This window comes from Nyctereutes procyonoides, unplaced genomic scaffold (genome assembly GCF_905146905.1).
Source record: "Nyctereutes procyonoides isolate TBG_1078 unplaced genomic scaffold, NYPRO_anot_genome, whole genome shotgun sequence".
In the NCBI taxonomy this organism is placed as follows: Eukaryota; Metazoa; Chordata; class Mammalia; order Carnivora; family Canidae; genus Nyctereutes; species Nyctereutes procyonoides.
In genome coordinates this window covers 40,245,464-40,270,923 of record NW_026575140.1, presented here as the reverse complement: position 1 = coordinate 40,270,923, position 25,460 = coordinate 40,245,464, and the positions used below count along the sequence as shown (strand labels likewise).

The 25,460-nt window shown below is 37.1% G+C and overlaps 1 long non-coding RNA gene across 1 annotated transcript in view; it reads left to right on the top strand.

Annotated features, from left to right (window-relative positions):
• Window positions 1-12,218, top strand: part of LOC129497574 (uncharacterized) — a 47,721-nt gene extending 35,503 nt beyond the window's left edge. The window contains exon 4 of the long non-coding RNA XR_008661963.1: window positions 11,815-12,218. This is a non-coding gene — a long non-coding RNA (uncharacterized LOC129497574). The remainder of the gene's footprint in view (window positions 1-11,814) is intronic.
• The last annotated feature ends 13,242 nt before the right edge of the window (window positions 12,219-25,460 follow it).

The following is a 25,460-nucleotide window of genomic DNA, read 5'->3' as shown; positions in this document are numbered from 1 at the left end:
TTTAAAGTCAAAGGCAGTTACCTTTTGTCCTGAACTCATCTCTCTCCCTGTAGCCAATGAGGTGCCTATACTTAGAAGAACTTTAATATATGAGTTGAAAGGAGTCTCACCTATTATTAGGACGCACACACTCAATACTTCTGTTTGGAATTCTTGTCTTCTGACGTAATCTAAGTTTACAGTAAGATATAGGAACAGTGAGAATGAAACATTAAAAGTCAAAAACTGGTATCTTATCCTGACCACTCTAATTATGTACTTTTAAAGTCTGATGGACCTACCTAATACCCCATTTCTGGCAGCGATTTAAACCTGGTGGTGGGGAGTCTGGGTGTGCCTGTGGCAATCACCTCAGCCCTAGACTTGATTCCACATTCTTAGCACCATTGCGACTTCATTAGCATGGTGTCCCATTTTCTGCCCCTCTCTGCCTCTTGAGCATGATGACTGACTTAGCTTTCGTGGCTTTGACTAATAGCACCAATGTTTCATAATTCAGTCTATCAGGGTTTAAGACCTCAGCACTATGCACTACATGTTGGAAACGTGGTTTTCAAAGTCTGGTTCCTGGACCAGCAGCAGCAGCGCCTGGAAATATGTTAGAAGTGCATATTATACAGCCTCATCCCAGAGCTGCTGACTCAGAAACTTGGAGGGAGGCCGGGACGTTGTGCCCAGCAATCTGTGTTGTAACCATCTTCCAGGTGATTCTTCTGACGCTAAAATTTGAGAACAACCACTATAGAAAGTTCATCAAATTTCTTCAAGTTCTCAACTGGTGTAGGTATAATTTCGCTGTGGGGTGATTTTTGTGACTTTATAAGTCCTAAAGTCCACTAAGTTCACATTGAAGGCACTAAATAAACAGTTGAATCTGAACCTAATAGTCCCATGTTAGAGCTGTGGGTCTGAGTAACCACAATTTCACTTCACAGGGCCTTCTATTCACATGGGGTTTTGTGCACCTGCTTTACAAGACAGCAGCGCTCCCACCCACACTGTGGCAAGCTCTCTATCACCTGGCGCATATGCTGCTCTGAGTCTCATCACACCTTGGTGAAGGAACACATGGGCCCATATGTCAGCCAACGTGTTTATATTCTTTTATACAGAACGGGAAAATATGTTTCACAATAAATGTTTGCATACTTTGGAGCAGACTTTTTTTTTTTAAGAGAGAAAGAAACTTTGGTGGGAGCTCATTGAAGCTTTGTTTCTTTGCATTTTTTAAAGATTTCATTTATTTATTCATCAGAGAGAGAGGCAGAGACACAGGCAGAGGGAGAAGCAGAGGGAGAAGCAAGCTTCCTGCAAGGAGCCTGGTGTGGGACTCAAACCTGGATCCCAGGATCATGCCCTGAGCCGAAGGCATATGCTCAACTGCTGAGCCACCCAGGCGTCCCTGCAATGTTTTTATCATTCAATCTTGAAAAGAGCCTGCATGTTCACTGGGAAGAATCTGTGTTGAACTTTGGGTCCCTGGAGACAGAACAAGTGTGGAATGTGTTAGTTGAGACAATCAGGAGGGGAAGAATCAATGGATCAGAGGTAAAAACTCTCAGAATCCATCCAGAGAAACCAAAGCTAAGAGATATGAATACCTACTAGTTAAGAGGCAGGATCTGGGAGCTGGAAGGATACAGAAGACATCTTATACATAATTTAGAAGTTTGCTAGATGATTGCCAGAATGACCCTGGCATGCGTTAATTGGCTTTAATGTATACAAAGGGGATGGAATGCACTTAGGAATAATAAAAAAAAAGTCTTTGTTTATTAAACTAATTGTGATTCTCTAATAATGGTAATCAGAACAGTGATGATAGTGACTGTATGTAATATGATAAATTGATGTGCCTTTTTCTCTCCCTTTTCTTGGGTATATCTGTTTAACTTTGTGACATTTTCCCATTCAGGCTGAGAGTCAAGAAACAAATATTGCTTCAAAGGTAGGCTTTCAGTGGAGAAAATGAGAAGCAAAATAATAAGTAAAAATATTGTTGCTGTTTTAGAAAACAGCAATTTAGATGTAACAGAGAAATATTTAGGAGAAAAAAATGAGGCAGAAGGATTTTGCTCTAACCCTTCTTCCTCATCCCAGCCCCCAGGGAACAAATTCACTAGATGAATATGATCCTCTTAGGGAAGAAGAGAGCATTTAAAACATGCAGAAAACAAATGTTAGTCACCATAGAAGGCTGTCCTGTATCCTTGTGTCCTCCAGCCACGATAAGGAACAGAAACTATAGAACCTTCAGATTAATACAGGGATCTAAGAGTAGAAGAAACCCATACTCACCTCCTGCCCATAACTCTGAGAGAGTAGATTCACAGATGGTCCCCACAGCCTGAAGTCATAGAAACTATGCAGAATTATGCCAAGTTTGGTGATAGGTTCTCTAAATATAGTGTCTGAAAACAACCCATGTTCTTAGACTCATTTAAAAGAGGAAAAAATGAGATTAAATCCCCACAACTGCATGGCAATTATGTAGGAGAGGTGGTAAACAAATTCAACAAAATAGCAGATGGAGAAAAGAAGTCATTGGTAACCTTCAGAATTCTGTCTCCTTGAAAATTCATGTGAATGGGGACAAAACACTTAATCTTTCCTCATCTACAAACATATGGACATTTACTTTCACTACCTCATAGGGTCATTGAGAGGATAAGCAAAATGAGGTATTTCATTTTTATCCTGTTTACGGTTCTTTGAGTTTCTTGGACCTGTGGTTTGAGGTTGTTTGTTATTATTATTATTTTTTTTCAAAATTCTTGGCCTTTATTCCCTCAACTATCTTTTTTCTTGCATTATTATCTCTGTCTTCCTTCTCTTTGTAGGACTCTAATTATATATATGCTAGATTGATAATGTCATACAATGTCTTGTTCTGGTTTTATATTCATTGACATGTGTTTTATATGTTTGTTTTCACTTTTTTCTTTTTGTGTTTCAACCTGGATAAATTCTAATTGATCTGTCTTCAAATTCACTGATTTTTTCCTTGGCTGTGTTAAATTTAATAAGCCCAACAAAGGAATTCTTCATCTCCAGTGCAGTCATTTTTTATTTCTCCTGGTGCCATTTGCCCTTTATGATTTTCATCTTTCTGTTGAAATTTCCCAATAATGCTCATATATTTTCTAACTTTTTCACTTATTTTTTAAACATATTAACCCTTGTCATTTTAAAGTCCAATACCTGGGTCCTTTCTGATTGTGATACTGTTAAATTTTTTTTTCTCCTGTCAATAGGTTATTTTCTTTGTAATTTTTTTTAATGAATGCAATACGTCTCATGAAAAATAATAGAGACAAGTAAATACTACTTTGCTCCTAGAAATGGCACACATCTTATCAGGCCAATGATGTGAAGATTTGAGAGAAATCTAGCTAAGAGTTGAGTGAGTCTTGGGCTTTGTTGTTGCTATGGTTACCTTAAAGCATCACAACCTTTTTCCTAAAAATGCCATGTGCTTAAGATGGAAGCTGTGGTGCTGGGATGGGGTGAAGTGGTGGTTTCTCAAGGTACATACTCCATCCTTACTTTTCAGCTCTTCTTGTGACATGTGTTACAGGGCAATGTTCTTTGTTTATGCCTTTTTATCATCCTCAGTGATATATATTGTTGTTTGTTACTTGGTGTGTGTAAAATGATGAATGAGGAGTAGAGAGGGTTCCCTTTTTCCTGGTCTAGGTTCAGTCTTAGGAAGATGCTCTGTGCTTGGGCCTCCCTTTCATTTCTGCATGCCCCCAAGAGGGGTTGCTCCTCACTCTGAGTAATGGCATGAAGATAAAGCAGAACAGAGCCAGACCTGACCCATGATGAACAGGTAATGTGAGGGAAGAATACATCTTTATTTTTGCAAGCCAGTAAGATTTTGGGCCTTCTACAATTTAGCCAAACATGAATGATATAACTCCAAAGCACTATATTTTCCATTTAGGTGATTAAAAGTATTTGCATCCAATCAAAGATTTTTAAATCTCTGGGAAATGATACATTTTGTTACCCAAGTATTCTGATTACTTAAAAAACAAGCCTTTTTAGAATCTCTTATATTTAAATGGCTTAGGCAAAGGATGGAGTAGGATCATATAATACAATTGGGCTGGATTTTAAATCAAAAGATATGGGTTTGATTTCTGACTTCATTTCTTTTACTTGTAAAATGAAAGAGATTGGGCTAAAGTTAGTAATTCTTTCAACTTGTAGGACTTAGAATAATGAGTGGCCTCTCAAGGGTTTGACTGTCCAAATAAACTTGAACATTATTTTTAGCCTGAATAACTGTTTTCACATAGTGTTATGGATTAGATTATTTCCCGCCAAAAAACAGTGTATTGAAGTTCTAACCACTATCATCTTGCAATGTGATCTTACTTGGGAATAGGGTCTTTAGACAAGTAGTCAAGTTAAAATGAGATTATTAGGGTGGGCCCTGATCCAATGTGACTAATGTCCTTACAAAAAAGAGATATTTAGACACAGGAACAGACCCTCCCAGAGGGAAAACAACGTGAAGACACAGAGAGAGAAGATAGCCAGGTGGGAATGGTGCATATAAAAGTCTCTGGACACCAAGGATTGCCAGCAAATTCCAGAAGCTAGAAGAGGCAGGGAGGTATTCTGTCCTAAAGCCATCAGAGAGAGTATGGCCCTTGATGAGAGAGAGTAGGACACCTTGATTTTGAATTTGGAGCTTCCAGAACTGTGAGACAATAAATTTCTATTGTTTTAAGCCACAAATTTTTTGATACTTTGTTACAGCAGCCCTAAGAAATTAATATAATTTTTGGTAACAGGAAGTGGGGTGCTGCAGTAACAAATACCCAAAAATGTGGATTTGGAATTGGTAATAGGCAAAAGATGGGAGAGTTTTGAGGCACTTGGTGGAAAAGGGTTCAATTACCTTGAAGAGATTATTGGTAGAAATATGAATGTGAAAGTTGTTTCTAGTGAGGTCTCAGAAATGAAAAACATTGGGAACTGGAGAAAAGGTGGTTTTTATTATAAAGTGGCAGAGGATGTGATGACTTCTGTTCTACTGTGTGGAAAGTAGAACTTATAAGTGATGAATTTGGATATCTAGCTAGGGATCTTCTAAGAAAAGTATTTAAGGTACTGGGTGGATTCTCCTTCTTGCTTATAGTAAAATTCAAAAGCAGAGACAGAAGTTGAAGAAGGAATTTTTTTTTAAGATTTTATTTATTTATTCATGAGAGACACAGAGAGAGAGACAGAGAGAGAGAGAGAGAGAGAGAGAGAGGCAGAGACACAGGCAGAGGGAGAAGCAGGCTCCATGCAGGGAGCTCGACGTGGGACTCGATCCTGGGTCTCCAGGATCAGGCCCTGGGCTGAAGGCAGTGCTAAGCTGCTGAGCCACCTGGGCTGCCCTCAAGAAGGAATTTTGTTTCAAAACTGCAACACAGAAATCCTGACAATTTCCAGCTTGCTGGTCTTCTTATGTGGATTTCAAACTAACACATCAATTCTTACCTGAATTTGCAGCCTGCTATACACATAGATATGTGATTCCATTCAAATCTATGTAAATGCTATGGGTAATTAATATAAACAAATTCACTTAAAAGTATTATGGTTGCTTTCTGTCCCTATGCAACCACTGAATTCTAGTCATGGTCTTGCTACTGCACCTGTTTCACTTTGAAGTGGGTCCCTTGTCAGATGCTAATCTGATTGATGTTTCATGATTGTGTAATTCACAAGGTCTAATTGACATTCCATAAATCCTTGAATTTTAGTGCTGGCTGAAGTTTGGTAAGCAAGAAAATCTACTAGAGAATAGATATATCACTCTGAAGATGAACTACTTGTCCATCTAGGATGGAAGGGACACAGTGTAGTTAACTTGCTATGAAATGGCTGGTTGGATTAAGCATTCAGAATTAATAGAAGCTAGATCAGTTTCAATAAGGTGGAATCCAGATGTTTGGCTCATGCATTACACCTATTTCTGCCTCTGTGGCTGCTCCATTCACATGTCCATCATAACAGTTCTGGAATGGATGATTATAAAGGCTGGTTTATGTCAACTGGCTGAGTCATTTTGTCTCTTTGTTCTTCAATGTCTCTTCCATGATGGATGCTTCCTGGGGTGCATTAATGTGTAATGCAAAACTTTTCATACTCTGTGGTTTCTCACATATGTCCATTCACAAGGCTCTATCCCAGATGTTCCCGTCTTTAATCGTCCAGGTTTTTTCATTAAGGTTCCTATGATCTGGTTAGATGATTAATTATTGTCTAGGACACTGTATGTCTTCTAACTTTAGGCCAATTTTCCTTCTACATAATGTGGAGAAACAGGTTCACTGCTTAAACCTGAGTAAAGATTTTCCCCTTCTGCTTATTTTCAAGTCCACCCACCTCTGACTATAGCTATAATTCAGCTGCACATTTCCCCCAATAAACACCTTGTTCATCAAGTCCATTTTGTTTTCTGCTTTTCAGAAGACCTAAACTGTAAAAAAGGTGGTGTCGAAAGTGATTTGAGAAAAAAGGTTTGGGAACTGGCTCATGCACTGACCAACTAGCAAGGAAAACCCCATCCTGAGTGGAATTTGGGGATAGATAATTCTTGGCACAAAGTTTCAACATAATTGCTGATCACTTTACCAGTGTGGGACCTGGAAAGATATCCTCGTGGAGGAGAGTGCCCAGGTCACAGTGGACCTGGCTTCTGGTGTTTAAATGTTATCACCTAAAGAAATAGGGGCTCCATCATGTCCACGGCTATTAAGGACCCCAGTTCTGAGACCACTCTCTTAGTGTCAGTTTTGGCCTGCCTAGTGGGCCACTATTGCAGTTTTGAGTGATGTCAATACCCCTTCTCCTCAGTATATTCTTGGTGGCCTTGAGGTCATTTTTGAGGTCCAGACTGCAGTGCAAGCAACCCTGCTGCTTGTGCAGACCCTACAGAATTTTATTTTATTATTTTATTTTATTTTATTTTATTTTATTTTATTTTATTTTATTTTTCCTACAGAATTTCAAGAGTCAGTGGTGGGAAAGATGTAGTATTGAGTTTATGGTAAACCCTATTGGGAGAATCGCACCATAGGTCCCTGAGATTCTGGATATGGCCATGTCATCTGCAAGGGAAAATTATATGCCTTTGGAGAAGTAGTTTCCTGTGGGTTACTGGGTCCTAGAAGAAACAGAAGGCTTGCTGATGGGTCACCAAAAGAACATGCAATGGGAACTACCCATTATGGGCTGGATTGTGTCAGAGCCACCAATTTTAAGTCAAATGGGGACAGGAGTAGTCCATTCTAAGATGAAAATGGTACATTTGGGATTGCTCTAAAGTGTGTGAATGGTTAGGGTAAGGGAACAGAAGTAACCACAAGATAAAGGGAAAGAAGAAGGTTAATAAGTGGAAAGAGTTTCAGACTACAGTGCAATTTTGAGAAATCGTTGACCAGGCTAATGAGAAATCTCTAAGCAAAGATTGCCTATTCGAGGTGTCAAGTGGGAATGACAAAGCTCTAGCACCTACACTGTGCTTAGTCACTGGTTGAAAGCAACTTGGCAAAAACCTTGTCTCAGTATGAACACTTTGATCCAAAGTGTGTTGTCTAGAGGCTGACAATCAACCATACTTCTCAGAGGAAGTTCTTTAAATGGAGATCTAAGTAGTGTTCCTCTATTGCTGACACATCTGCTAATAGAACTTGATTTTCCCTCTTTCTCTTTCTCTAAGTTACATTCTACCCTTCTTCTGTAGAGTCCTGACATATGCTGTTTCCTCTGCTTAGAAAACTCTTCACTGTGCCCCATCCCCTGACAATCACTCAATTGACTCTTCAGTTCAAATATCACTTCTCCAAGGAGGCTTTCTTTGGATGTCCAAATAGATCAGATTCCCTACCACATTATTTCCTAACTTGCTCTTCTTTTCATCTCTGGTACTTATCACAGTTTAGAATTGTAAATTAGTGAAATCATTTTTTAAATGTCCTTATAAGTCTATAATCTTTATATAGATATAGTCTTTTTAAAAATATTATTTATTTATTTATTCATGAGAGACACACACACACACAGAGAGAGAGAGAGAGAGAGAGAGAGGCAGAGACACAGCCAGAGGGAGAAGCAGGCTCCATGCAGGGAGCCCGACATGGGACTCGATCCTGGGTCTCCAGGATCAGACCCTGGGCTGAGGGTGGTGCTAAACCACTGAGCCACCCGGGCTGCCCCTTTTCTATTCCTTATTGTCAATACCTATCACAGTGCCTGGCATATAGAATATATTCAATGTGCATTCAATGAATAAATGAATTAATAAATTAATGACTCAATTGTCTTCATTCATTCCAACTTTTTTTGTAACTGAAAAACTCTAAGAGCCTTAGGTTCATAAATCTGTATGTAAGTAAGTTACCATCATCCTATAGATGGATGAAGGTACAGAACATTCAAGGAACTGATGCCAGGAAGTTATAATTTATGAAATATACCTTCTTGGCTCTTTTTCTTGAATATGGATGGGATAAAACAATAACAAAAAAGTTGATTTAAAAGTCTTCAAGACTTTATAAATGAGCACTTAATTAAAATAAAATTCCAATAGTAAAAATAATAATGATGTCATATAATTTAATCACATGATTTAATTAAGGGCCATCTATTGTATATAAGACAGTACAATTCACTAAATATTCTTCAACATAGTAAGTTAGTTATTATTATTATTATTACATTATGTTATTATTATTATGATGATGATGATTTTGCAGATGAAGACATTAGCACTTAGTAAATTTACATATTTGCTCAAGGTCTCAAACATCACATCTATCTGAATCCAATGACCATTGACTTTATCCACTGCTTAAATTTTAAAATTCTTACCCAAATACTGATTTTTAAAGATCTCTCTATGGAAGGTTATCTAAAGAATAAGACCTTTGAAACCTTACTTAGTTTGATCCTTGATTCAAGTCAAATTTGAGCTTCAGATTCTCCTTAGTAGGCCAAAATCTCCATTATGAGGGCTAGAACTCCATCCCCCGCCACCCCCCATTTCTCCATCTGGATATCTTTCTTTACTCCTCAATCACAATGTGTCTAAGGCCAAACTTAAGTGCTTGAATTCCCAGATCACTTTGTTTCCTTGGCTCTTTTTTTTTTGTTTACGTTGGTGGTTTACTGGTAAGCATAAATAACCTCTATTGGTTTCCCTCCTCCCCCCTTTTTAAAGATTTTATTCATTTATTCATGAGAGACACACACACACAGAGAGGCAGAGACACAGGCAGAGGGAGAAGCAGGCTCCATGCAGGGAGCCTGACGTGAGACTCGACCTGGGTCCCCAAGCTCACGCCCCAGGCTGAAGGCGGTGCTGAGCCACCCGGGCTGCCCACCTGATTTCCTTTTTAAATAAATCCCAACACCATATTCCCAGGCACCCAGGTTTGAAATCTCAAAGCTATTTTTTCTTTCCCCAAACAGTACTTAATTCAAGTTTCTTAAGGATATAGATCTTATTCTGTTATCTCTCTGTGCTTATCTTACATAGCTCTGGCATGGAATAAGTGTTCAAAAAGTTATGGTAAAATCTCTTCTTCTCTCTGGCCCCCGGTATCCAGAGAAAACAGTGTTAAATGCAAGAGTTCTCCAGTGAGAACTAATTTCTGTTAAATGCAATGCCCTTTGACTAGAGGTCAATGGATGTATCAGTCAGTTCTTTGAAAATGTTATGAAAACTTTTTGTATATGTATATATATGGTCATTTTTGTAGGAAAGGGCACATCCTTTAACGAGTTCAAGAACCAGTGGTCTTTGGAATTTTGCAATACGGAGGTAATCATCTTCAAGAGCAATTTCAGTGAGTAGTAGAGGCAGAATCAGGTTTCAAAATGTTAAGTTAGGGGGAAATAAGAACGTGGGAACAGAGACAAGTTGGTTCCAAGGAGAAGGAAAAAAATAAAGATGGGTATAGATTAAGAATATATTATGTTTCGAGATCAGAAAGACTTGAACTAGAGAGGGAATATAAGAGCTACTTCATTGGACACTTCCTATGTTCTGATCACTGAATCATGTATTTTATGTAAGTTAGATATACGTTTATTAATCAAGTATGTTCTTAAAAGATGATGCAGTTGGGTGAGGGGACTAAAAAGAAAAATGGAACAGAGGAGTTGGACTTGGAGAACATGAGGGATGCCCCTTCTCTGAGACTTGAAAGATGGAGGGAAAATTGGATACAAATATAGAAGAGAGGAAGCAAAGACTAAATTGGTTCATTCAGAGGGACTCAATTTTCTCTGCCAGGTATAAGTCAAAGTCTTTGAACAAAAGGAGGAAGTGAAGTTGGGTATGGAACTTGAGACAATTTGGGGAAAATTTTGAAAAATTCTGATAGGTACTGAGAATGCATTGTCCTTGTTCTTTAGGAAGTTGGCACATTTAATAAATTAGAAGTTCCTGAAAGGTATGGAGCATGTTATAATTATTTCCATATTTCCCAATTGTGCATAGCCTAGTGCTTTGAATACAGTAGGTAAACATTAAAGTTTTAGGTCAACTGAATTGAATCCACAAGAACTGTTTATTTTAAGCAAAGCCTGAGAATCTTGGGCCATGAACTGTTTTGGTGTGAGTCCTTTACATCCAAACAACAGAGATCTGCCAGTTGGGAATATAGCTTGCAATCCTTAGTAACTAAAAATACATTTAAAGTGGGTTCTCAGGATCCCTGGGTGGCTCAGTGGTTTAGGGCCTGCCTTTGGCCCAGGGTATAATACTGGAGTCCCGGGATGGAGTCCCCCATTGGGCTCCCTGTGTGGAGCCTGCTTCTCCCTCTGCCTATGTCTCTGCCTCTGTGTGTGTGTGTGTGTCTCATGAATAAATAAATAAAAATCTTAAAAAAAAATTAAAGCAGGTTCTTTCAGCCTCAGCACTATTTTTTTAAAAAAGATTTTATTTATTTACTCATGAGAGACACAAAGAGAGAGAGAGAGAGAGAGAGAGAGAGGCAGAGACACAGGCAGAGGGAGAAGCGTGCTCCATGCAGGGAGCCCGATGTGGGACTCGATACTGGGACTCCAGGATCACACCCTGACCAAAGACAGATGCTTAACTGCTGAGCCACCCAGGTATCTCCCCCACCCCATTTTGTTTTGTTTTGTTTTGTTTGCTTCAGCACTATTGACATTTGTACTGGATAATTCTTTGTTTGGGGAGCTGTCATGTACATTGTAAGAAGTTTAGCAGTATCCTTGACTTCTATTGACTGACTTCTCATAGCACCTGCCAACTTCTACCTAGTTCTGACAAAAATCTCCAGGACTGTCAAATGTCCCTGGGGGTGGAGGGGCAAAATAATCTCATATCGAGAACCTCTAATTTAAAGTATTGATGGTTAATTTATTTAAAATTCATTCTGCATAACAAATATATAATTTAGAAAATCCAATTATCAGGTGGTAATTATCAAGGCTTGCTGCTCTCTGTTTGTCTACGGACTGGCATTTGAATTCCACTTCTCCAGCAGGGAGAGGTGAGGCGACCTTCAAGTGATGATTGTTCTCTCCCCTTAGCAGCTATAAATGAGAGGTTGTCCGTATGTCTTTAACCTTTGCCTTCCTTCCTTTACAATTGGAGAGAATGAATTGTCCCTACTGCAGATATTTTCCAGTGATTGTATGTATGTCCATACAAGGTGCACAATACATGCTGCAAAAGAAATGTTGGACTCTGGATCAAACGTCTTGGGTTTAAAACCAACTTATATAACTTTGGTAAATCACTTAATTATTTGTTTTTTTTTTTCATTGTTACAGGGTTCATTTGATAATAAGATGAAGAATAGAGCTTTGTCAACTATAAAGCACCATGAAAAATTGAGAATTAATATTTCTACCTTATGCATATATTCAAGATGATCCCTTACTTGGAGATAATGGCTCAGAGAGATTATTTAAAGAGAAAACTGGAAATATTTTGACATTTTTTATGTGTTGGGGATGACAGGAAGCCAAAGATGTTACATTTTCAAGGTTAGTGAATGTGATTGTGATGGAGTGATGGTGTCATACATTGAAAAAAGGATCATAGGAAAAGATGTTTTATTTTGAAATTGAGATACAATTCATGTAACAAAATTCATCCTTTTAAACTACAAAATTCAGTGGTTTTTGATATATTCACAGAGTTGTGTAACCATCACCCTATCTACTTTAGAATGTTTTCATTACCCCAAAAGAAACTTCATACCCATTAGAGATTATTTCCCGTCTCCTTCTATCCCATTCCCTGGCAACCATTAATCTATTTCTGTCTTGATGGATTTGAATATTCTGGAAATTTCATATAAATGGACCATATAATTTCTGTCTGCTTCTTTCATTTAGCATCACCTTTTCAAAGTTCATCTATATTATACCATGTGTCAGTATTTCATTCACTTTTATGGCTGAGTAATATTCTATTGTATAGATACACCACATTTTGTTTACTCACTCATCAATTGGTGGATACTAGGGTTGCTTCTACTTTTTGGGTATTCCAAATAATGATCTATGAATATTAATGTACCAATTTTGTGCAGAACTATGTTTTAACTTTTTGGGGGAATATACCTAGCATTATAATTGCTAGATTGTATGATAACTCTATGTTTGATATTTTTAGTGATCCCCAAACTATTTTCCAGAGTGGCACAAAAGAGATGATTGAAAAACTTTAGGTGAGAGTTAACTTGGTTTTGTACATGTTGAATTTGGAGTGTTTTCAAGACATCCAGGAGGCTATTTTGGGGAAGGATATTTGCTATATGGGTTTTAGGCTTAGGCGAATAGTATGAATTTGAGAAGTAGATTTTGGCATCATCAACATGTAGAGCTGGAGAAAAGAGAAAGCAAGAGTTCACCCAACGAGAGTATTTAGAGAGAAAATAATAGGGAAATAAGGGCACAAACATAACTAAGAACTATATCTCTAAAGTCAATTCAGACAAGTAAGCTTGATCTGTGTGAAAGAAGACAGGAAAGGGGAGATTAATTAGGACTTGGTAGGCAATAATCAGGATATTTTTCTGATAACAAAAAGATTCGCATGACATGAAGGATTTCACTGACAGAGACGAACATACAGAGAAAAGAGAATGGCATTTTGATGTGGGATCTTAAATCTTAGATGAGAAGAAATCTACCAAGCAGAGGAATGTGGAAAAGGCTTTTCAAGCATGGGAAACAGCATGTATAAAGACACTTGTTCAAAGCATATGATGAACTCAGGATAGTTAAACAATTAACATTCATTTGGTGGTTACTCTCTGCCAGCACTGTATTAGGTGCTTCACCAGATGATCTCATTTAAACTTTACAAAAGCTTTCATTTTAGAGATATGGAAGTAGACTCAAGGATGTTATGTACTGAGCCAAGGTCACATAGCTGGGAAGTGGTAGGATCCAGATATGAACCAAGATAATTTGATTTCAGAGCCTATACTCCTGTACAGTGAAATATCTAAATACTTGTAAGTATTAGGTATTAAGTACCAGTATTCAACATCAATGTTGTGCTCCTGGTAGCTCATTTGGTGCCTCCAGTCCTGGTTCTTACTCCATGATTTGATGGCTCACTTGGTATGCTCTTCATTGTTCTTAATTTTAGGTCAGGGGCTCCAAAACATCAAATTCATTTGGGAAGTACTTAAAGTATCTTGGCCCTTCTATAAGATTTACATTCTTCAAGATGAGGCAACACTCATGACTGAGTACCCCTCAGATGATTATGCTGCATCCAGTCTGGCTCCTGTACTAGGTCTGTCATTAAGGACTCATTTCCTAGAGTCCTCAGATGCCCAAACTGGAAGACAGTACTTCCCAACTTCCCAAGTTCATTTGCTGAAATAGTAGAAAAGGCTAAAGGTGGTGGTTCTGGCCATTCTGAACCTTATTTATTCCAGAAGTTATTTTCTTTCTTACTTACTAAATACTTATTAAGCACCCATCATGTACTAGGTGCTTTCACCGGAACTGACTTATGTCTCAAAATATCTCTAGGAAAATGTGTCATGTTATTATAGCTTGACATAAGAAGGAATTTAAATGTAGAGAACTTAAGTAACTTGGCATGGTTTACAGGACTAGTAAGAACTAAGATTTAAGTTCAGAATATTATATTCAGAATTCAAGTCCTGGGCCCTCCTACCCTCCCAGACAATCTTTCCTATGGGAAATGTTTAAGAATGGGATTAATCTACTTACTAGGTTTCCATTAATATATCCTTCATTTCTACAATGTGTAAGGACTCGTACAAGTCTACCTATAAGAAAATTCTAAGCTATATACTGGTACACTTCTTTATGTGACTTATATGTTTTCAAAAGAAATTTTAAAAGTTTGAATTCCTCCTCCTCTAATATGCAAATCAGAGCCATCATGTGGTCTGAGGCCACAGTCCATTGAAGGATCACAGACCTTGTTGGCAGAGGAAAATAAACCCCAACAGTTGGAGCTGCAAGCCATCTGTCCTTAGTATTTCACATTTTGTCAAAAATCATCAGCATAGCTGGAAAATAGCTGTGACCAACTAATATTAGTAAAATATAAAGTATGATTAAATGGAATACTCAAACTGTTTATTCAGAGATAAAATATATATTCTTTGAATTTTGGAAGGACACTAGGAATTATGGAAAATATTCATATTGCAAAGTTAGTACAGAGTATTTGATGGTGTAGTGGAAGAAAATGAATTTAAGAATCTTGGTTTCTTACACTAGAACTGCAGTTGACTTTAGAGACTGTTTAACTGAACTTCTTTGTTTTATAAGTGAGAAAAATGAGATCAAGAGAGATTAAATGAATTGTCCAAAGTCAAAAAGTACTAAAAAAAATGGCATCTCAATCTTGTCAGTGATATTAAAATAGTCAGACAATTGTTATTATTATTGCTAAAATAAATAGTTCCAATTTATTGGATGCTTATGATTTTGAGAACTTTATATATATCAACTTATTCAATCTATATAGCAAATATAGATGGTAAATATTATCATTGCTCTCTTATGGAGGAAAACCTGAGGTTCATGAAGGTTAGGAACTTGCCACATTGACTCTATACAGATATACAGATGATAAAGATAAGCAAATGAGGAAGAAGCAAAAGTTCTTTCTTGGGTCAAAGGCCATGTAATACTTAATAAAGAACAATGAAATTAAAAAAACCACCAGTTGGCAAGGATCATCATATTTATTGCTAAGGGAAGAATCATAAGATGATAAAACTAATGGTTAAAACATTAATGAGATTAAGATACTTACTTAGATCCAAAAGTTTTGTCCCATAGATAATTATTGATTAAAAATGAAAATAATAGTATTTTAAAACTGGAAGAACCCAGAGATTTCATCCTAACAAATTACCAAAGTCATTTGGACAAAGAATATGTTCTTTCTGACCTCATGTGCTGAGAAGGACATAACATCACCTCTGGGATATTCCTGTCAAAAATGTATAACCTGAAACTGAAAAATGAGAAACATTCTAAAATATGTCTGTCTTATTCTTTTAAAAATTGTCAATGTCATGAAAGACAAAGACTGAATGCAACAGGAGATTTGAGATTTTCTTAGATATGAAGGACAAGATAGGGGTAAGTGGAAAAGTATTGAATGCAACCTGAAGGTTAGATAATAGAATTAGATCAATGTTAATTTTCTGATTTTGTAATTGTTCTAGTTATGCAATAAAATGTCCTTGTTTTTAGAAAATGCACACTGAATTATTAACAGCCATCATGGCCGTAACTTACTTTCAAATGGTTCAGAAAAACAATGTGTGTGTACGTATGTGAATGATAAAACAAATGTGGAGATGGGTTAACACTTAAGAAGGACTCTGGGAAAAGGTATAGGGGAATTCTTTGTATCATTCTTATACATTTTCTTTAAATCTAAATCATGTCAAAAAGAAGCCAAAAGAAAAAGAAAAGGAATTTGCAACAAGTCCCTAAGTCTGGGACACTAATGCCGGCCCACCTGAGTTCAGAGGCCATCCTCTCTAATCTCCAGCATTAAACTCCCATGGATGTTATGCATTGTCTCATCTCAACAGAGGGGCTCTTTCCTCATCCACAAATCTCTACTTATTACTGTGAGGCAAGAAATTCTATTTGTTAGATTTATATTTCTTGTGTAACTTCACTAACAATAACTTTTCATCAGACATTCATCAGACAGTGCAATTCAGAAGTGAAGTTTCGAATGTAATAATTATCCTTTCTGAGTCTCAGTTTCCTCACCAAAAAGAGGCTACAGTAATATGTATCAAGGATTGTTATGAGGATTAAGTGTAATAATTGTTCCCCTGTTGGCATTTACCAGGTCATTTAGGATAGGCATAGAGGGTCTAAGGAACTGACTAGGTGATGACTAACTTTTTTTGCAGGTTGGATTAAACTATTCCATAATGCTCTCCCAGTGTTCTAGTTCTATAAGGAATGCTTATACCTAAGCATATACCTTTATGCACTCTGTCCACGAGTGTTGCAGAAGGAAGGTTTACATAACAGCAGAGGAATTACATGGTAGCAGAGGGTGCCTCTTTTCTAACGTCTCTTTGTGCTGACATTGTACATCTATAGGATGCAAGAAATTTTAAACTATCAAGTTTTCTCAGATTTGTCTACTCCTGTTAAATCTTACTGAGGCTTTTGTGCAACCTAACAAATTTATTCTAAAATTCTAAATTGACTCTAAAATTTGTGTATAGGAGGCATATATAGGAAAGCCAAAATACCTCTGACAGGGGAAAAGCAGCAGAAAATGAGGGACATGACCTATTAGACATCAAGATCGTTATGTAAAGCACTAATAATTAAAAGTGTAGTATTAGTTTGGGGACAAATAGATCAATAAAATTATAATAGAAATAGAAACAAACTCACAGACATCTACAAATGGAACATGTAACAAAACATGCCATACAAATAATCGGGTAAAGAAGAGACTATTTAATGATACTGGATAAAATAATATTTATACTGGAAAAAATTAAGTTGGATTTCTATCTATCTGTCTAAAAAAATACTATCATAGTTAAAGGCTCAAATTTGAAAAAGAACCATCAAAGTTTTAGAATTATTGTAGGAGAATATCTATGTGACCTTGGGGTAGGGGAAGATTTTACAAACAAGCCACAAGAGGACTACGATAAAAGTAAGTTTTATATCTGTAACTATATTGTATATACTATTTTGTATTTGCTAGAATGGCAAAAATTTCAAAGTCTGCCAATATCAAGTTTTGGTAAGAATATAAAACAAAACAACTCACATGACTGTCGCTAACTCTACATTTTGCAATGTATTTGGAAAACAATTTAGAATTCCTTCCTAATTTGAAGATATGTCTACCTTACAAACAAGAAATTCCTCTCTTATGCGGAGAAAAGGGAACACTCTTACACTGTTGGTGGGAATGTGAACTGGTGCAGCCACTCTGGAAAACTGTGTGGAGGTTCCTCAAAGAGTTAAAAATAGACCTGCCCTATGACCCAGCAATTGCACTGTTAGGGATTTACCCCAAAGATTCAGATGCAATGAAACGCCGGGACACCTGCACCCCGATGTTTCTAGCAGCCATGTCCATGATAGCCAAACTGTGGAAGGAGCCTCGGTGCCCATAGAAAGATGAATGGATAAAGAAGATGTGGTTTATGTATACAATGGAATATTACTCAGCCATTAGAAACGACAAATACCCACCATTTGCTTCAACGTGGATGGAACTGGAGGGTATTATGCTGAGTGAAGTAAGTCAATCGGAGAAGGACAAACAGTGTATGTTCTCACTCATTTGGGGAATATGAATAATAGTGAAGGGGAATATAAGGGAAGGGAGAAGAAATGTGTGGGAAATATCAGAAAGGGACACAGAACATAAAGACTCCTAACTCTGGGAAACGAACTAGGGTGGTGGAGGGGGAGGAGGGCGGGAGGTGGGGGTGAATGGTTGACGGGCACTGAGGGGGACACTTGAGCACTGGGTGTTATTCTGTATGTTGGTAAATTGAACACCAATAAAAATTAATTTATTAAAAAAAAGAAATTCCTCTCTTAGAATTATACTTTAGAGAATTTCTTAGACATGTGCATGAAGAGTGAAGTACAAAACATATTCATTACTTTGTAATAGACGAGAGAAACAAAAACAAAACAAGAGAAGCAAATATCACCACAGAGGAAACAACTCCATTGACAGGAGAGTGGATAAACAAATTGTGGTTTAGCTATGCAATTAATTAATACACAGGTGTAAAATATTGAATCAGCTAAAGCTATCTGTCTCACTATGATTGAATAACAAAAGAACTCATACTACATGATCCCATTTATATGAAATATTAACAATATATCATTTAGGAATATATGGACAATTTGAAAAAAAAACTATCAAGGAAGGAAAAGGAATAATAAACACACAGTTCGGGATAGTGATCACTATTAGGGAGTAGAGAAAGGAATGTGATCAGAAAGAAGCAAAGGAATTCTCAAGACATTGTGTAACTGTGTACCACATTATGGCACTGTGTTTTGTTTTGTTTTCTCAAGTTAGATGGTGGTTATGTAGATGTTTGTTTTTATTTACTTTTTTAATTCACATATTTGGTATAAATATTCAGATTGGAGCAATTGTAATTTCACCTATGTCTTCTTTTCTCACCTGTATCTTCTATTTGAATGTTCTCACTGAAAATCTGAGCAAAATTTTGTCCTGTTAAGAAGTCATGCTAAATAGTGTTTCTCATTTAGTATTTATTCAAGATTTCAGAGGAATGATGATCTGTTTTAGATTCAACAACTTTATATTTTCGTCAAAGTTATCTGTTTTTGGCAACTTAAATATAGTAAGTCTCCATTTCCTGCAAACTGAAAGCAATTTAGCTTAACCACAGTTGAAATAGAGTCTGAAATTGTTGATGCTTCCATTCTGGCATTTTTGGTGAACTTTTTCCTCATTATCATTGGCTTATTCTCACTCAGCCCTGAATCACATCAGCTCTTGTGCTAGTAGCAGCACCCCCAACACCTTCCTTTACCACATCCCCCAGTGGACTGCCAAGACTCCCAAATCACTGAATTTGCAACCAGCTAATAGGAATTTGTGGCTTTGCCTATCCACTTACTACCTATGTGATTTCATCAGAATTTGTGACAGGTGGAGTGGAGGGAGATGGAAATTCTTGTGATCAGCAAAAGAAAAAAAACCCTAATACACATTTTTAAGATTCCTATACCGGACACTGGGGTAGACAGAACAAAGACATACCAAAAATGTCTATGTCTTGATCCATGAAACTGTGAAGATGTTACCTTAAATAGCAAAAGGGACTTGGCAGATGTGATTAATGATCTTTACATGGGAATGGTACCATGCATTATCAGGTGGGGCCAATGTAAACCCAAGCCTCCTTGTAGGAGAGCTTCTAGAAGCTGGCAAAAGCAAGAGGTGGAATTCTTAGAGGCACTGGTAGGCATGCAGTTCTGCAGACACTGTCTTTTAGCTAGGTAAGAGTTATTTTTGAATTCTGGTCTCCAGCACTGTAAAGTAATAAATTTGTGTTGTTTTTAGCCACTAAGTTGGTGGTTATGTGTTATATAGCAGTAGGAAACATGCAGACTCCTCTTGTGTGTCCCTAAAAAACCTTGTGGGCTCCTTCTTTTGCCCAGCTGCTGCTGGAGTGACTGGTTCTGACTAGCTTTGTGCAGTAGCAACCAGATGCACCTTGTCCCTTATTTATCTTGCTGAAAATTTCTTTGGTGGCTGCAGGAACTTGCTGAACAGCATACACAACTTGAAAATGCATGACCTAGAACTGTCCTTGACTAGTGGAGGATGGTTTCTGATGAATAGATACTGCTCACTTTTTTCTTTCAGTAAAGCGTTCTAAGATACTTTCATAACACTCCAGGGAAGGAAGCTCGAGTGCCAGTCTTCTGTGCTGGTGACCAACTGAATAACATCCGTGTACTAGTTTTCCCCTCTTCCCTGATTTCCTTCCTGGACCTTCACTCTTCCTGAAGATCACCTCCAGAAAAAATCATGTGCATGCTTCATGCTTTGATTTCAGAGAGTTTCAGACTAAGAGATAGACACTCTGCAGATTGCTTTACCTGCATTTTCTCATTTAATTAGAATACCCACCCTGTAGGGTATATTTATTCATATCCCCATGATTTTATAAAGTGTCTTTGACTCAGGGAAATTAATAATATGCAGAAGATAATTCAAATAACAAGCAGTTGATGAAACCTGGATTCACCTTCCAAGTTTAAAGTTAGGCTGATTATAAAACCTGAATGCTTTCTATACTACTCATGTTTTCTTATACACCTCCCAAATATTGTTGGGAGGGCTTAAATGAGATCATAGATGTGAGCTTCTTGGCATAGTTAATTCTCAACAGAAGTTCTTAAATCTGTAAAATCCATTTCCTTTGTTAAGGAAGGGAACTACTCCACATTCTACTTTGCCCTCAAAGAAACGGACAAATTCAGCTGAGCTTCCAAATCCCAAGTTCTGTGCTTCTTGGAATATTTTATTCCTATGGAAAGAAACTGAAGAATTTATATTAGTCAAAGACACTGTAGAGGGAGAACAGAAATCAGTCCATCACATTATGCCCCAAATGTAGAAGAGCAGCTGAATCTGATTGCCCTGCACCTCTAAGTGCAGTGAAATTCTGGGAATTGGGATCATCTGTCACTTCAGACTTGTCATATTCTGCTGAAATAAAACATATAGTCTAATTTGCAAAGTTCTCTTGTGGAAAGAGTCTTAAAAATGTATATAACCTCTGTCTCAGTAATTCCATTAGGAATTTATCCAACCCAAAATATAAAATGCAGAAAAAGATCTATATGTTGGATGCTTATGGCAGCATTCTTTAAAATTATAAAAATTGGAAGCAACCAAAGTATCAAAAAAATACTGTTGGTTAAGTAATGTAATACATCTATACATGCTATTAAATGTAGCAATTGAATATTCAAGATATATTTTATATGAGAAATTATTCAGGGCCTAATATTTGGTTAAAATGGAACAAATTAAATGATATTTTGTAAACCAATGCTTCTACATTTTATGAGCCTGAAGGATAAGACCATAAACTATTTTTTCTTTAATTGTTGGGGCTCGGGGTGATCTTAATTTTCTTAAGTTTTTTTTTTAATCTCTGAATCTTTTATAATCTCCAATAATTTAGAACAGAAATACAAGTTTTTAATAGTTTTTTTCTCAATAATAAAATTATAAGTCAACATTTTTACAAGAATCCTTAAAAAATGGTATTAAGCCACTTGACACAAATATTTGAGTTTGCCTACTTAAAGAGTAGACGTGTAGTCCTAGTGCTAGGCATAACCAAGTAGATATAGACCTTTTCTGTATTCATTTCCTTTTCCATTTTTGCTTTTGTTTCTACTTGATTTTTTTTTCCCCACTGTAACCTACCTTTTACCTTGTGGCCACAGGAAACTTTGTTTTAGGCAAATCATGATACTCCCCCTAAAAATAGCCTTTTGATGGCCCTCTGTTGTTATCAGGAATAAATATTGCCTATTTTAGTTAATTCTCTCTCACTTAATAATATCAGACCCAATGTCAATATCCATTTTAATACAGGATAATGGATTTTATATTCTTAAGAAATCTGGGTAGCTAATAGAATTGAGGAAAGATCTATTGGAGACCATTCCTCAAGTAATGGAACTGGGATTATAATGCTATCCAAAATTTCTCTGTGAATTTCCTCTTCTGTCTCTCCTCTTCTTCTTATTGGTGAATGTAGGCTTTATTTTCTACTGCATTTAGATGTTCTCCATGTGTTAGGGAACATGACTATTCTCAGCCCCAGATTAGCAACTTTAACAGAAAGGGTTTCTATCAACAGCTATATACTAATCCCATCAGAGGATTACAATTAGAGTGGTTTGCATAACAGGCTCACTCCTCGGCTAAATTCTGTGTCAAAAGGACTAAACTACTAGGACTAGACTACTATGGCTAAGCCTGAGTCACATTATTCTCTCCAACCAGTGGCAAGAGTAAAAGCCATCTGCAAAGAGAAGGGGGATGTAATAATGGGAGATACAAGGTAGCAATCAAGGTACATTGTCAAAAAAGGCCTTTGTAAATAGACCCCTGTCCACTTCTTAATTTTTTTCTGCTCTCACACTTTTTGTGCCAAATAGAATTGCAAGCATTCTAAAGTATTCTATGCTGGTTGGCAATTTGTATTTTTATAAAAAATGTTTTCTCTGTTTGGAAACACAACGAATAATCCACCTTTTGCACCTAGAAAATCTTTCTTTCAGTTTCACTGCGTCTAAAAGTCTTTGCTGACTCCTACTGATAGGTCTTAATCTGTTTACCCTTGAGGAGTTTTCTGCTTTTCCCACCATATTGTATGCTTCTTGATAGCAGGGATGGGTGGGATGCTATATAATTTTATGTTTGTAACCTCAAAACTAAATAAGACCTTTAATATATAAAAAGTATTTTAAAATATATTGAATAGATGTGGAATAAGTCATCAGTTTTCTAAAAAGACACATGGTAAGGAAAGGAAGGAATCTAATAAGTTAACCTGGACAAAATGGTTATTCACATATTGTAAACCATTTGATCCCCACTTCATGCTATATACAAAAATCAATTCCAGAACCATTGAAAACTTAAATGTGAAAAGCAAAATTTAAAAATATTTACAGGAAATATAGGTAATGATAACTGACTGCAGAAATATGAGATTTAGTAATAGACTTTTTAAGAAGAGAAATTCATGAAAGAATGATACATATTTGACTACATTAAAATTAAGAAGTGCTCATCAGAAGATATCTCAAAGTATCTTAAGTTGAATATCCTAGGAGCATAGGATAATTTTCCTATCCTATGATAGAGAATTTTGTGCAGGTACTTTATTGAGGGCATCTAAAAGTGCCTGTAGAGAAATAAGGAAAGCAGTATAGGGAGGGGATGTGGCTGAGTGAATATGTGGTTTCAGTTCTAGTCTAGCCTTGCCCTAATACCATGGGAAACTCTGGAGCATGATTGTACTGTGGAGCAAGCCTTGAAGTAAGGGAATGAGCCTCTTGTATCTGTTATTAGTTATTGGCTTCAGGCTGATCCCCTGACTTTGGGTGAGGGAGATCCATTGGCCAATCACATTTTTTTGAAGGATATAGTTAGTAAACTATCACCAGTAAACATTCATTGGAAACAGTATCTACATTTTTTTTTTTGAAACAGCTTCAGTGGAATAGGTATTATTTTTTCTTTAAATGTTTGAAAGGGGATCCCTGGGTGGCGCAGCGGTTTGGCGCCTGCCTTTGGCCCAGGGCGCGATCCTGGAGACCCGGGATCGAATCCCATGTCGGGCTCCCGGTGCATGGAGCCTGCTTCTCTCTCTGCCTGTGCCTCTGTCTCTGTCTCTCTCTCTCTCTGTGTGTGTGTGTGTGTGTGTGTGTGTGTGTCTATCATAAATAAATAAAAATTTAAAAAAATATTTAAATAAATAAATAAATAAATGTTTGAAAGAATTACCCTGGGAAGCCATCAAGCCCTGGACTCTGGTTTCTTGGGAGAGTTTTGATGACTGCTTCAACTTCCTTACTGGTTATTGATCTGTTCAGGTTTTCCATTTCTTCCTATTTCCCTTTTGGTAGTTTATGTTTCCAGGAATGCATCCATTTCTCCCAGATTTCCTAATTAGTTGGCATATAGTTGCTCATAATATGTTCTTAAAATCGTTTGTATTTCCTTGGTATTGGTCGTGATCTCTCCCCTTTTATTCATGATTTTATTAATTTGAGTCCTTTCTCTTTTCTTTTTGATAAGTCTGACTAGAGGTTTATCAATCTTATTAATTCTTTCAAAGAACCACCTCCTAGTTTCATTGACTTTTTCTATTGTTCTTCTGGTTTCTACTTCATTGATTTCTGCTCTGAATAGCCGAAGGAATGTTGGGGGGAAAAAGCTGGGTGCATCACAATGCCTGACTTCAAGATATATTAGAAAGCTGTGATTATCAGAACAGCATGGTACTGGCACAAAAACAGACACATAGATTACTGGAACAGAATAGAGAATCCAGAAATGGACTCACAACTCTATGGTCAACCAACCTTAGACAAAGCAGGCAGGAATATCCAGTGGGAAAAAAGACAGTCTCTTCAACAAATGGTGCTGGGAAAATTGGACAGCCACACATAGAAGAATGAACCTGGACCATTTTCTTACACCATGCACAAAGATAAACTCAGAATGGATGAAAGACCTAAATGTGAGATGGGAATCCATCAAAATCCTGAAAGAAAACACAGCTGCAACCTTTTTTTTTTAAGATTTTATTTATTTATTCATGAGAAAGAGAGAGAGAGGGAAAGAGAAAGGCAGAGACACAGGCAGAGGGAGAAGCAGGCTCCATGCAGGGAGCCTGATGCGGGACTCGATCCCGGGACTCCAGAATCACGCCCTGGGCTGAAAGCAGGCGCTAAACTGCTGAGCCACCCAGGGATCCCCAAGGCTGCAACCTCTTTGATCTAAGCTGCAGGAACTTCTTGCTAGACACATTTCCAAAGGCAAGGGAAATAAAAGCAAAAATGAACTATTGGGACTTCATCAAGATTAAAAGCTTCCACACAGCAAAGGAAATGTCAACAAAACTAAAGGACGACTATGAAATGGGAAAAGATATTTGCAAATGACATATCAGATAAGGTCTAGTGTACAAGATCTATAAAGAACTTATCAAACTCAACACCTAAAAAAGTAAATAAATAATACAGTCAAAAAATGGGCAGAAGACATGAACAGATATTCCTCCAAAGAAGACATACAAATGGTCAACAGACACATGAAAAAATACCACACATCATTTGGCATCAGGGAAATACAAATCAAAACCATGAGATACCTCACACCAGTGAGAATGGCTAAAATTGACAAGACAGGAAACAACAAGTGTTGGTGAGGTTGTGGAGAAAGGGGAACCCTCTTGCACTGTTGGTGGGAATGTGAACTGGTGCAGCCACTCTGGAAAAACAGTGCAGAGGTTCCTCAAGAAGTTAAAAATAGAGCTACCCTAATGATCCAGCAATTTCACCACTGGGTATTTACCCCAAGATACAGATATAGTGAAATGATGGGATACCTGCACCCCAAAGTTCATAGCAGCAATGTCCACAATAGCCAAACTTGGAAGGAGCCAAGATGTCCTTTGAGAGATGAATGGATAAAGAAGAGGTGGTATACATACATACAATGGAATATTACTCAGCTACCAGAAAGTATGAATACCTACCATATACATCGATGTGAATGGAACTGCAGGGTATTATACTAAGTAAAATAAGTTAGTTGGAGAAAGGCTATTGTCATATTGTTTCACTCATATGCAGAATATAAGAAA